The sequence below is a fragment of the Mytilus galloprovincialis genome, chromosome 2 (assembly GCF_965363235.1).
Source record: "Mytilus galloprovincialis chromosome 2, xbMytGall1.hap1.1, whole genome shotgun sequence".
Lineage (NCBI taxonomy): Eukaryota > Metazoa > Mollusca > Bivalvia > Mytilida > Mytilidae > Mytilus > Mytilus galloprovincialis.
The window spans coordinates 8,223,580-8,233,030 of NC_134839.1; the positions used below are offsets into that span (position 1 = coordinate 8,223,580).

General features: G+C 32.3%; 1 protein-coding gene across 4 annotated transcripts in view; it reads right to left on the bottom strand.

The window, feature by feature from the left end:
- LOC143062799 (V-type proton ATPase 116 kDa subunit a 1-like) overlaps positions 1-3,632 on the bottom strand; it is a 51,308-nt gene extending 47,676 nt beyond the window's left edge. For all 4 annotated transcript variants that reach the window (XM_076234598.1, XM_076234599.1, XM_076234596.1 and 1 more), the window contains exon 1: positions 3,495-3,632. The gene's annotated coding sequence lies outside the window, so the exon portion shown is untranslated. The remainder of the gene's footprint in view (positions 1-3,494) is intronic.
- Between the last annotated feature and the right edge of the window lie 5,819 nt (positions 3,633-9,451).

The following is a 9,451-nucleotide window of genomic DNA, read 5'->3' on the forward strand; positions in this document are numbered from 1 at the left end:
GTACTAGCGATATATAGTATCCTCATAGAATGCATAAATGTAAACTTTTATCAATGCAAGAATATATTTGAAACTTGATCATATATATCTGTATCCCAGAATTGAAATTTTGGCTAACTATAAATAACTGTTAAATAGATTTACTGCTTTTTACAATTTACATGCTACTACTTGCACAGAAAACACGTGATCATGAACATGCATACAAAATCACAATGCTATAACTCAATCCCAATAATGTGGATATTAACAGTATACACAAGCAGAAATTTGGTCTAGAAAGATACCTTTATTTATATTTGAACGTTTGCGTCTTTCACTTTTAAAACTTATTGGATTTTATAGTTTGCACAAATTATTTAGTTCCCATAAACTACAGCATGTTGAGATTTAAATTGGAAGTGAAAAAAAATGAGTTTTGTAAGTTGGTTGTATATTTTCAACAATGTAAACAAACATTTAAATTAAGGAATAAAATATGAGCTTTCTAAAAAACAGAGTGCACTCTTAAAAAAATAAATCAATCACTTCAAAGTTAACAATCACTTGAATTTTGTAACATCTGAACATTAATTGTATAAATCACATGAGGTCAAAAGCATTTTACCACTTGGAAATTCCTCTATATTTACATGTGATGATGATATATTTAATCAATTTCTTTATATGGTTGTCAAAAACTTACTTGTTGTCCGATTTTTATGTAATTTTTATTGTTAATTTAATAAATGTACATAGTTTTTATGGTTATCATGAAATATTTATTTATCTTCCTATTTGCTATTGAAATAAAGTGGGTTTATTCCTCCCCTAAATATCCTGTATATTCTTTTAATGCAGGATTCATATTTGTCTTTACAGTGATTTCCGTACTTGCATGGTTTTATAAGAATAAACTATCTTAAAAGTAGACAACATACTTTCATTTCATACATTCATTATAACAAGAAACCACAGACATTTCTGTATTTAATACATAGGCTCTTGATTCCTAGAATATTTAACTACATGCCCACCTACATGTATTATTAAGGTACAAAAGTATAAAAAAAAAATCAAACTGTGATTTAATCATGCTAATGGTGAAAATTTCAGATTTTGTGTTTGAATTAAAATTGTGTTTTTGTATGAAATATGTAGCTGAATTTTCAAATGGTGATGAAACACTATTTACCTCTAGTTGAACTTATATTTTTTTTATGTCTACACTATATATATATATATAGCTACTATCTTTACATAGTCTGTTTGAAAAGCTGTTTTTCTCAATGTTTAAGGGCATTTTTTTTTTTATGTATTTGTAATATATACGGACTTGTGTTTTTTAATTTAGGATAAATAATTATCTACAAATGAAAAGCACTATATATAAAGGGCACTTTAATAATAATTCGCTTTTAGCAGCCAGTATCATGAATATGTCATGTATACAAGTACAAATATATGGTATGATATGATTTAATAAATAACAACTACAATGTCATAAAAAAAAACACTTCAGATATTATTTAATCTGTTTATTGCATCTACATGTATATAATATCAAAAAGGTACATGTATTTTTGTATAATTGGCTCTATATAATAGCTTCATGATTTACTAATGTAATTAAAGAATATATCAACACACACAAATGACATACAACTGGTTACTAAAAAACACAGAAAAAAGGAAACCATTGTTTATGTGTATTATCCAACCAATATCATGAATATAAAGATGATACATACACTGTATACAGATTAGTATGTACTGAAATGTTCCAATATTCAGTTTTTAACTGTTAATGACTAAGTGTTTTTGCTAGACCTGATAGAACAGCTACTAATTAAAATTATAAATTCCATACTTTTAGTATTAATATATATGAAAAAAGTATGTTCTGACAGTATTGTTTTTCCCTAGCTAGTGCCCTACAAGGATTGACTGAGAGACAATATGCCAATGCTTCTGCAGTTTTATAAAAAAGAATTCAGGCAAAGAATCTAAATTAAATTAAGATTCAAAAATTTATAAAATTGAGAATGGAAGAATGTGTCATAGAGACAACAACCTGAGTGAGAAAATCCAACACCGGGAGGCCTGCTTCAGCTAGCACTGAAATAAAAATGTGTACTTGTTTGAGTGATAATGAACATCAAACTAAGGTACATGTAGCTACGTATACCATTTGATTTAACTAGTCAGATCAAACCCAGGACCCCTGGCATAAATCCCACTACCATGACTACCAACTGAGATAAAATAGTTCTCCACAAGCACAGCTATAGCAGAGCTTTTATAAATCTACTACATGTAGGTAGGAGGAACCACCAATACACGTTCCCCAGCTCAAGAGTCGTAACTTTAGTGTATGAGGAGAATATCTTTATCACTTTTCCCTTTAGCTTGCTAGATATTTTCTAACTATGTTTTTTGGGGGGTACCAGTTTTTGAACCAAGAGCATGATTTGCCTTTTCAAATAAACAACATAACTTGGTCCGAGACAAGAGCCTGTATGAGGAGTACTGATTTTAACTCTTAGGTTGGAGTGAGGCTCACTACCGAGTCCTCCAGATGGTTCCAATGTACTGCAGTGCACACAAAGATAAGAGTTTTTGAACTGGTCAGTCTTATTATTTCGAAAAATGACCATGATGACTGCTCGTTTGTTGTTACGGGTTGTTATTCTATAATGTTCCTACTAGAAAAGAAGTTATTATATGTTGTGATGGTCATGATGGTTGTAGCTTCGATGTGTCGTCTAGGTCTATGAAATTTAAATTTGGTCGTCCAGAAGCATCTTCCCCTCAACCACTTCAGTGGCGGATCCAGGGGGGGTTCCAGGGGTGCGCACCCCCCCTTTATTTTTGCCGATCAATGCATTTGTATCGGGACATATGTTTTGCACCCCCCCTTTGCCCTGGGTTAGCACCCCCCCTTTCGAAAATTCCTGCATCCGCCCCTGCACTTTGAAAAAGAAAATCAGCCGTTAATGTTAACATCTTGATTATAGTGAAGGAAGCTGAAGCATTTTTGTCATACATGATTACATCCTTCATCCCTTGATTTGTAGGTCATGTATGTAGTCTTTGGTAATAAATCTAGCTCCCCTCTTTTGTATGGATTCCACCATTTGGTCAATGTCTTTTGGGCATATTGGTCCCAAATAATTGATCCATACTCCATAATACATCTTAGGAGTGCTATATTGTCATTGCATAAATTATACAAACCATCTTTGCATGATCTGATCATATGGAAATATGTCAGTTAGGCCTTTCTACGACAGTGTTTGAAGTGTTTGCAGTAGTTCCACTGCACCATAATGATTCTAATAAAGAAATCTTACAAGCATAGTTTTCTATAAGCAGCTGCTTTTCTAACATAATGAGCATAACATCATACCGGTGAATTTTTACTAGGGGCCTAGCTCACAGATCAAAACCGAGGTCCGAACCCACCTAAAACCGGACTTGTGGCAACCTGGAAAATCGTTTTACTAAAGACTTACAAATATGATCCTATGATTTTTGCATTCTTTCAGTCCTTGAATAGTTCCATATAGCCAGTCTATGCGATTATCTACATAATTTATTACAAAAAGCACGTCTTTTCGTCATATGACAACAACGTCACCAATCAATGACTGAAGAAGAATAAAGGGAGATAACAAATTATATCAAAGCAGTTTCTTTCCTAATTTAAAAAAATTAAAAGGCCCTTAGTGTCATATCAGTAACAAAGAAAAAAAGCAGACATACACATTCATTAAATACAATTACATCATTAAATGATTTATATAAAAAAAAAATATTTGTGAGAAGAGAAACCAGCTTAATTGGTGAAAGAAAGATAACTCCACTTAAAAATAAATCTGTGTGAACTTAAATTTAGATATTACTCATATCAAACAAGATACTAGTTCAGACCTAAAAATAAATAACTAATTTAAAGGTAATATAAAAACAACAATTAAAAACAAGAGTAGAGTTTTTGTAATAATTAGATTAAATCAGAATCAGAATGAGAATAATTTATTATAGTGTCACTAGAGACATACCATAGGCGGATACAGGGGGGATTGGTTGATTATATAGGGAATCAGTGAAGCATGACTGGAGCGGCCCCCCTCCCTTAGGTCAGTCAGCGCCCCCCATAGAGAAAGTTCTGGATTCGCCACTGCATACTGGAAAAAAGTAAAATCACAAAAATACTGAACTTACAGGAAAATCAATTCGGAAAGTCCATAATTACATGGCAAAATCAAAAAACAAAACGCATCAAAAACGAATGGACACGAACTGTCATATTCCTGACTTAATTTGTTACAGGCATTAAATGTAGAAAATGGTGGGAAATGGTGGAGACACATTAAAAAATAAGACATATATGATATAAATTATAAAACAATTAAAACTCATACTCTAAAAATATCATTACACACAAATCCTCCTTCGATAAAACATATGATGTAAAGTTTGTGCTAAAAATGGTTGAATTGCATCATTTGAAACTGAGAAATCAAATTTGTCCTGTGAATCAAAATTGTTAAAAGTTTCACAAATATTACCAGATTTCTTCATTAATTCATAATAACATTTCTAAAATCTGCATAAATATCCCACTCTAACCCAAAAAAAATCATCCTCAACACAATTATCTGTACAATATATACAAGTATGCTCATTTGAAGGAATTCTTGGCCTGGTGTAGTATCTACCTGTCAGTCAAGTTCAACTGCTAGTGGTAAACAGACACTTCTAAAATTTGACAAAACACGTCTATTTTGCCTATTATTTTAACATGTTTGAATAACAACTAAATTCTGAAATATTTTAGTACTCCCTATAAATACACAATTATTACCGTATCATTCATTTCTGTCATTAAAAATCATTTTTTAACCCACTCATTTTTATCTATTTCACAGATTTTGAATTTGATTTTTTTAAGCTCATTCTTTATGGAAAAAGTATCATTAATAGCATTTTCAATACCTAAAATTTGTGCTTTGTTTGTACAGTTTTTATGAATATCCCATGACCTAGCACAACCCTTACTCCACACATGAACCTTATATATAAGTCTCGTATCGTAAGTTTTGCCCCCTCAAAGAAAAAGTCGAAAAGTTTCCAAAATTTCTGCTGATTTCGCACTTCTAAGTCCCATATCACCCTCAATGGCTATATTTGACGCATTTGAAGCACTTCCTACGAATAATCGACATGCTTTGTTCTCTAAAACTTGTACATTAAAGGGGAACCGCAAGTGACCGAACATCTCCCACTTAAAAAGGAAAATTAACAATAGGGAATGAAAAATCGTCTATTTTGTCGTGAAATTTTAGTATGGAGTTTCCCTTTAGAAATTGAAATGTCTTAATCTAGAAAAGGACAACTACTCCAGATATGTTAGATTAATTTAAAGCAAGTTCCTAAGGGTAAATTGCGGTAGCATATCTAGAGAACTCTGGATTATTTAAAGAAAATTTATAACGGTAAGTATTATTTCATTCATAAAGATCATTCATTGAACGTATCAACCAAATGTAACAATGACGTGGGTCATAAACTGAGATGCATAGCAATACAGGAATACATCTGCTATTAAAGGGGCACAGTTAGTGCCAATAGGAATACATACTACCTGTCGATACACTTTATCAACGAAACGTACATATATGTTTTCCAGGAGAAAATTTAAAGCTTAAATCATATCTTTTTGGAACATTTTTAGTAAGTGTGTCTAGCATACTTTCCTTTTTCGAAACAGAAAACAAGTTTTTATAACTGATTTTATAGCTCGTTCTTATAATGTTGTACTGTAACCTAACGGTTTCAGGTGAAGGGATATCCCGCTAACATGTCTAACCTCACCACATTCTGTACACATGTATTTGCCTGAAATTTAGTGGTTGTCGTTTCTTGTGTTATTTTATCCGTTCATTTATTTCATTTTGTACATAAATTAGGCAATTAGTTTTTTTTGTTTGGATTGTTTTACATTTGTCATGTCGATGCCGTTTATAGCTGACTATGATATATGGGCTTTAGTTAGTTTTGAATGCCACACGATGACCTATAGTTGTTAAGTTCTTTGTCATTTGCATTGGTTTCTTGTGAAAAGTTCTCTCAGTGGCAATCATACCACATCTTCATTTTTATATTCAAACGAGTTACAGCAAATACATTTGCAATAAGATTTTTCAAAAGACCATTTAATCAAATATGAAAACTTCAACTTGTTACTAGTAAGATTGTATGGAAAAGTGGTGTAGAGAGTAGAAAAATCATAACTATCAACAGAATTACAAAAGGACCACCAAAAGCACACATTTGATCTTAAACCTCTATGGAATTTTTAACACTCAAAAAAATAATTCATACCATAATTTTCATAAGCTTTATTGCAAAAGTCAATAACAAGTTCTTTGATAGAAGTAAGGGAGGTGGTTAGAAGCACTGACAGATTAGTAGTATAACACTTACACAGCTACTTTAGTACAAGAAATCTTGATGTACAGTTCTAAAGATGCATATCAAATGTACATCTGTGAAGCTGTATATAAACTGTACATCTGTTAAGCTGTATATAAACTGTACATCTGTAAAACTGTATATAAACTGTACATTTTTAAACATGTATAACCTGCAACTCTGTAAAAATGTACAATAACTACATTTTAAATCTGTGTAAGCTAAATATAGATTCTACCAGTGCATCTTGTGTGATACGACATCTAGCCACAGTTTATATACAGCTTTACAGATGCACATTTGATATGCACCTTTAGAACTGTACATCAAGATTACTTGTACTAAAGTAGTGTGTACTATAGAGGCGGAGATGAAACATAATTTAAATGGTTGTTTGTGTAATTTCGGTATAAACCAGCACATAGTCGGGGCTTTCAAATGTTTAGAAGATGCTTTGAGCTGGGTAGTGGCAGTCATATGCTTGTTTAAGATTTGACTCTTTGTCTCCAGCGTACGGACCTGAATGTAGACGAATTGATAATTTCGTTTTGGAGAACTTCCGTGTAGTATATGCGTCACACCACCACTACATTAATGGATGCTTTGTCTGCTTTTTATTCTAGAAATGGGTATAACATTATTGGCGGATCCAGGGGTGGGGTCCGGGGTTGGAACCCCCTTTTTTGGAAGATCAAAGCATTTGATTGGGGACGTATGGTTGGAACCCCCAACCTCAATACCCCACCCTTTTATCCTGGGTTGGGACCTTCCCTTTTTAAAATGGCTGAATCCGCCCATGTACATCATCCATACCATAAGACATAAAAAGGGAATTTTACCATTATAAATTCAATTTCAAATTCTTCTTTTTATCTTATCACGGAGGCTTTTCTTGCATTGCACATTTATTTTTTAGGCTTCTAACAGACAACTCTTTTTCTTTTTCACCCGAGCTTGATGGATAAAGAGAGAAAACTCTATATCTACGCAGAATGATGAAAAACATTTTTTTTAAAAGCAACACGTGAACTCGGAACATCTGACTGAACACGAAAAATATGTTGATTGTTTGTTGTTACTTTTGAATTGAAATAATAGACTAAGTAGAATCAGTTAATAGTGCTGTTAAAGCACATTTAATGAACTCATGTTATTGTGTGCAGATTCTTTAACATATCAATTAATAGCACTGCTGGATTTTAGGGTATACAGCTACCATTTGAATTTGCCTTTTAAGACTTGAATATTTTATTCTATTACAATTCCCAGTAACTGCAAACCGGATATTTAATTCTAATCACAATACAGATTATACATTTATTTTATCTTAAATACCTTAACTTATATTTTGTTTCTTGAATGCCTTCAATTATTCTTACACTCATTATTGAGACTGTCTGTACTCCTGGTAAAGGTTGTATAATGACATTGAAAGTCCATTTTCTATGTTTTTAGAAGGTTTCGTATATATACTTGAAAGTAACACACAAGCTTTGATTCTTTAAAATAAAGTTTCTTAATTTTTTTAGTTCTAAACGTAAACCATTAGTGTCTATTCTAATCTTTTGTAAGTTTTTGACCATTTTTTCTTCTATACATGTATAATTAAACTCGTTTACACGGTACGGTTTTATATATTATCTTTTTTTTATATTTTGATGATTGAAGGTTTTAACTTAGTTTGGCTTGAGCCTTTCAACTCCGTTGTCAACTCCTTACACAGCCACATTTTATAACTTGCAAACTGAAAGTCGGGTTTGTGATTGCTCTACCAGTATGTGCCTGTCCCAAACCAGGAGCCTGTATTTCAGTGTTTTTCGTTTGTTTATGTGTTACATATTTGTTTTTCGTTGATTTTTTTAAAATAAATAAGGCCGTTAGTTTTCTCGTTTGAACTGTTTTACATTGTCATTTCGGGGCATTTTATAGCTGACTATGCGGTATGGGCTTTGCTCATTGTTGAAGACCGCACGGTGATCTATAGTTGTTAATTTCTGTGTCATTTTGGTCTCTTGTGGAGAGTTGTCTCATTGGCAATCGTACCACATCTTCTTTTTTTTTTATATATATATATAATTTACTTCTGGCAGCGGGTTTGAGATATATCGCAATATGATTAGTTCTCGATCACTGCATATTGTTTCGGCATCTTCCAGATTTTGTGGATATAACCTGTTGCATTTCTTCTCATTCATGCACGTGACAACAACGGTATACTCCAAAGTACTTGCCATATCTTATGATGTACCCTTTTATCTTTTATATATGCAGTTGTAGTTACAGCATTCATAAATTCTCATGTGGACCAGGATTTGACCACCTTTCCGGAGCACATGAGATCACCTCTGTTTTAGGGTTCGTGTTGCTCAGAGTTATGTCTTCTAAGATATGTTTTGTGTACTTTTGTCTGTCTTTTCGTCGTTTTTGTTTAATGCATTGGCATTCTCATGTTGCTTGCTTTCGACTTGTGAGTTTGAATATCCCTTTGATATTCTTCACCTCTCTTTCGCTGGGAAATTTAGGGTGCTCCTCATACACAACATTGATTCTTATCCGAACTTTTCCGTACTATACTAAATTAGCTTTAAGGTTCTTGTTTTAAATTTCAGACACAAGTAGAGAAAAAAAACATATATACACAATTTTAATCTACAGAATATTTTCTCATCTAATTACTTATCAATGAACAACACATGTCGCACAAAAAAAAATCCCTTGTAATATTACACATGTTACAATAAATCTAAAAAAAATACGCCATGTCAGGCAAGTTTAAAAAAATACATACATTATGTACATACTAAATGTTACTGCAATTTTAATATATAAAAGTCATATAGTATCAGGAAGTTAAAAGAACCAATCACAAGAGAAAAAAATGTCTACGATTATAATCCTTGTGACTTTTGAGTATGTCCTAGTGTTTTTCCAGTGTGTTTTTCTACCGTGGAAAAACACTTCATGGAAAAGTCCGAGAAAAATTTACTCTCCA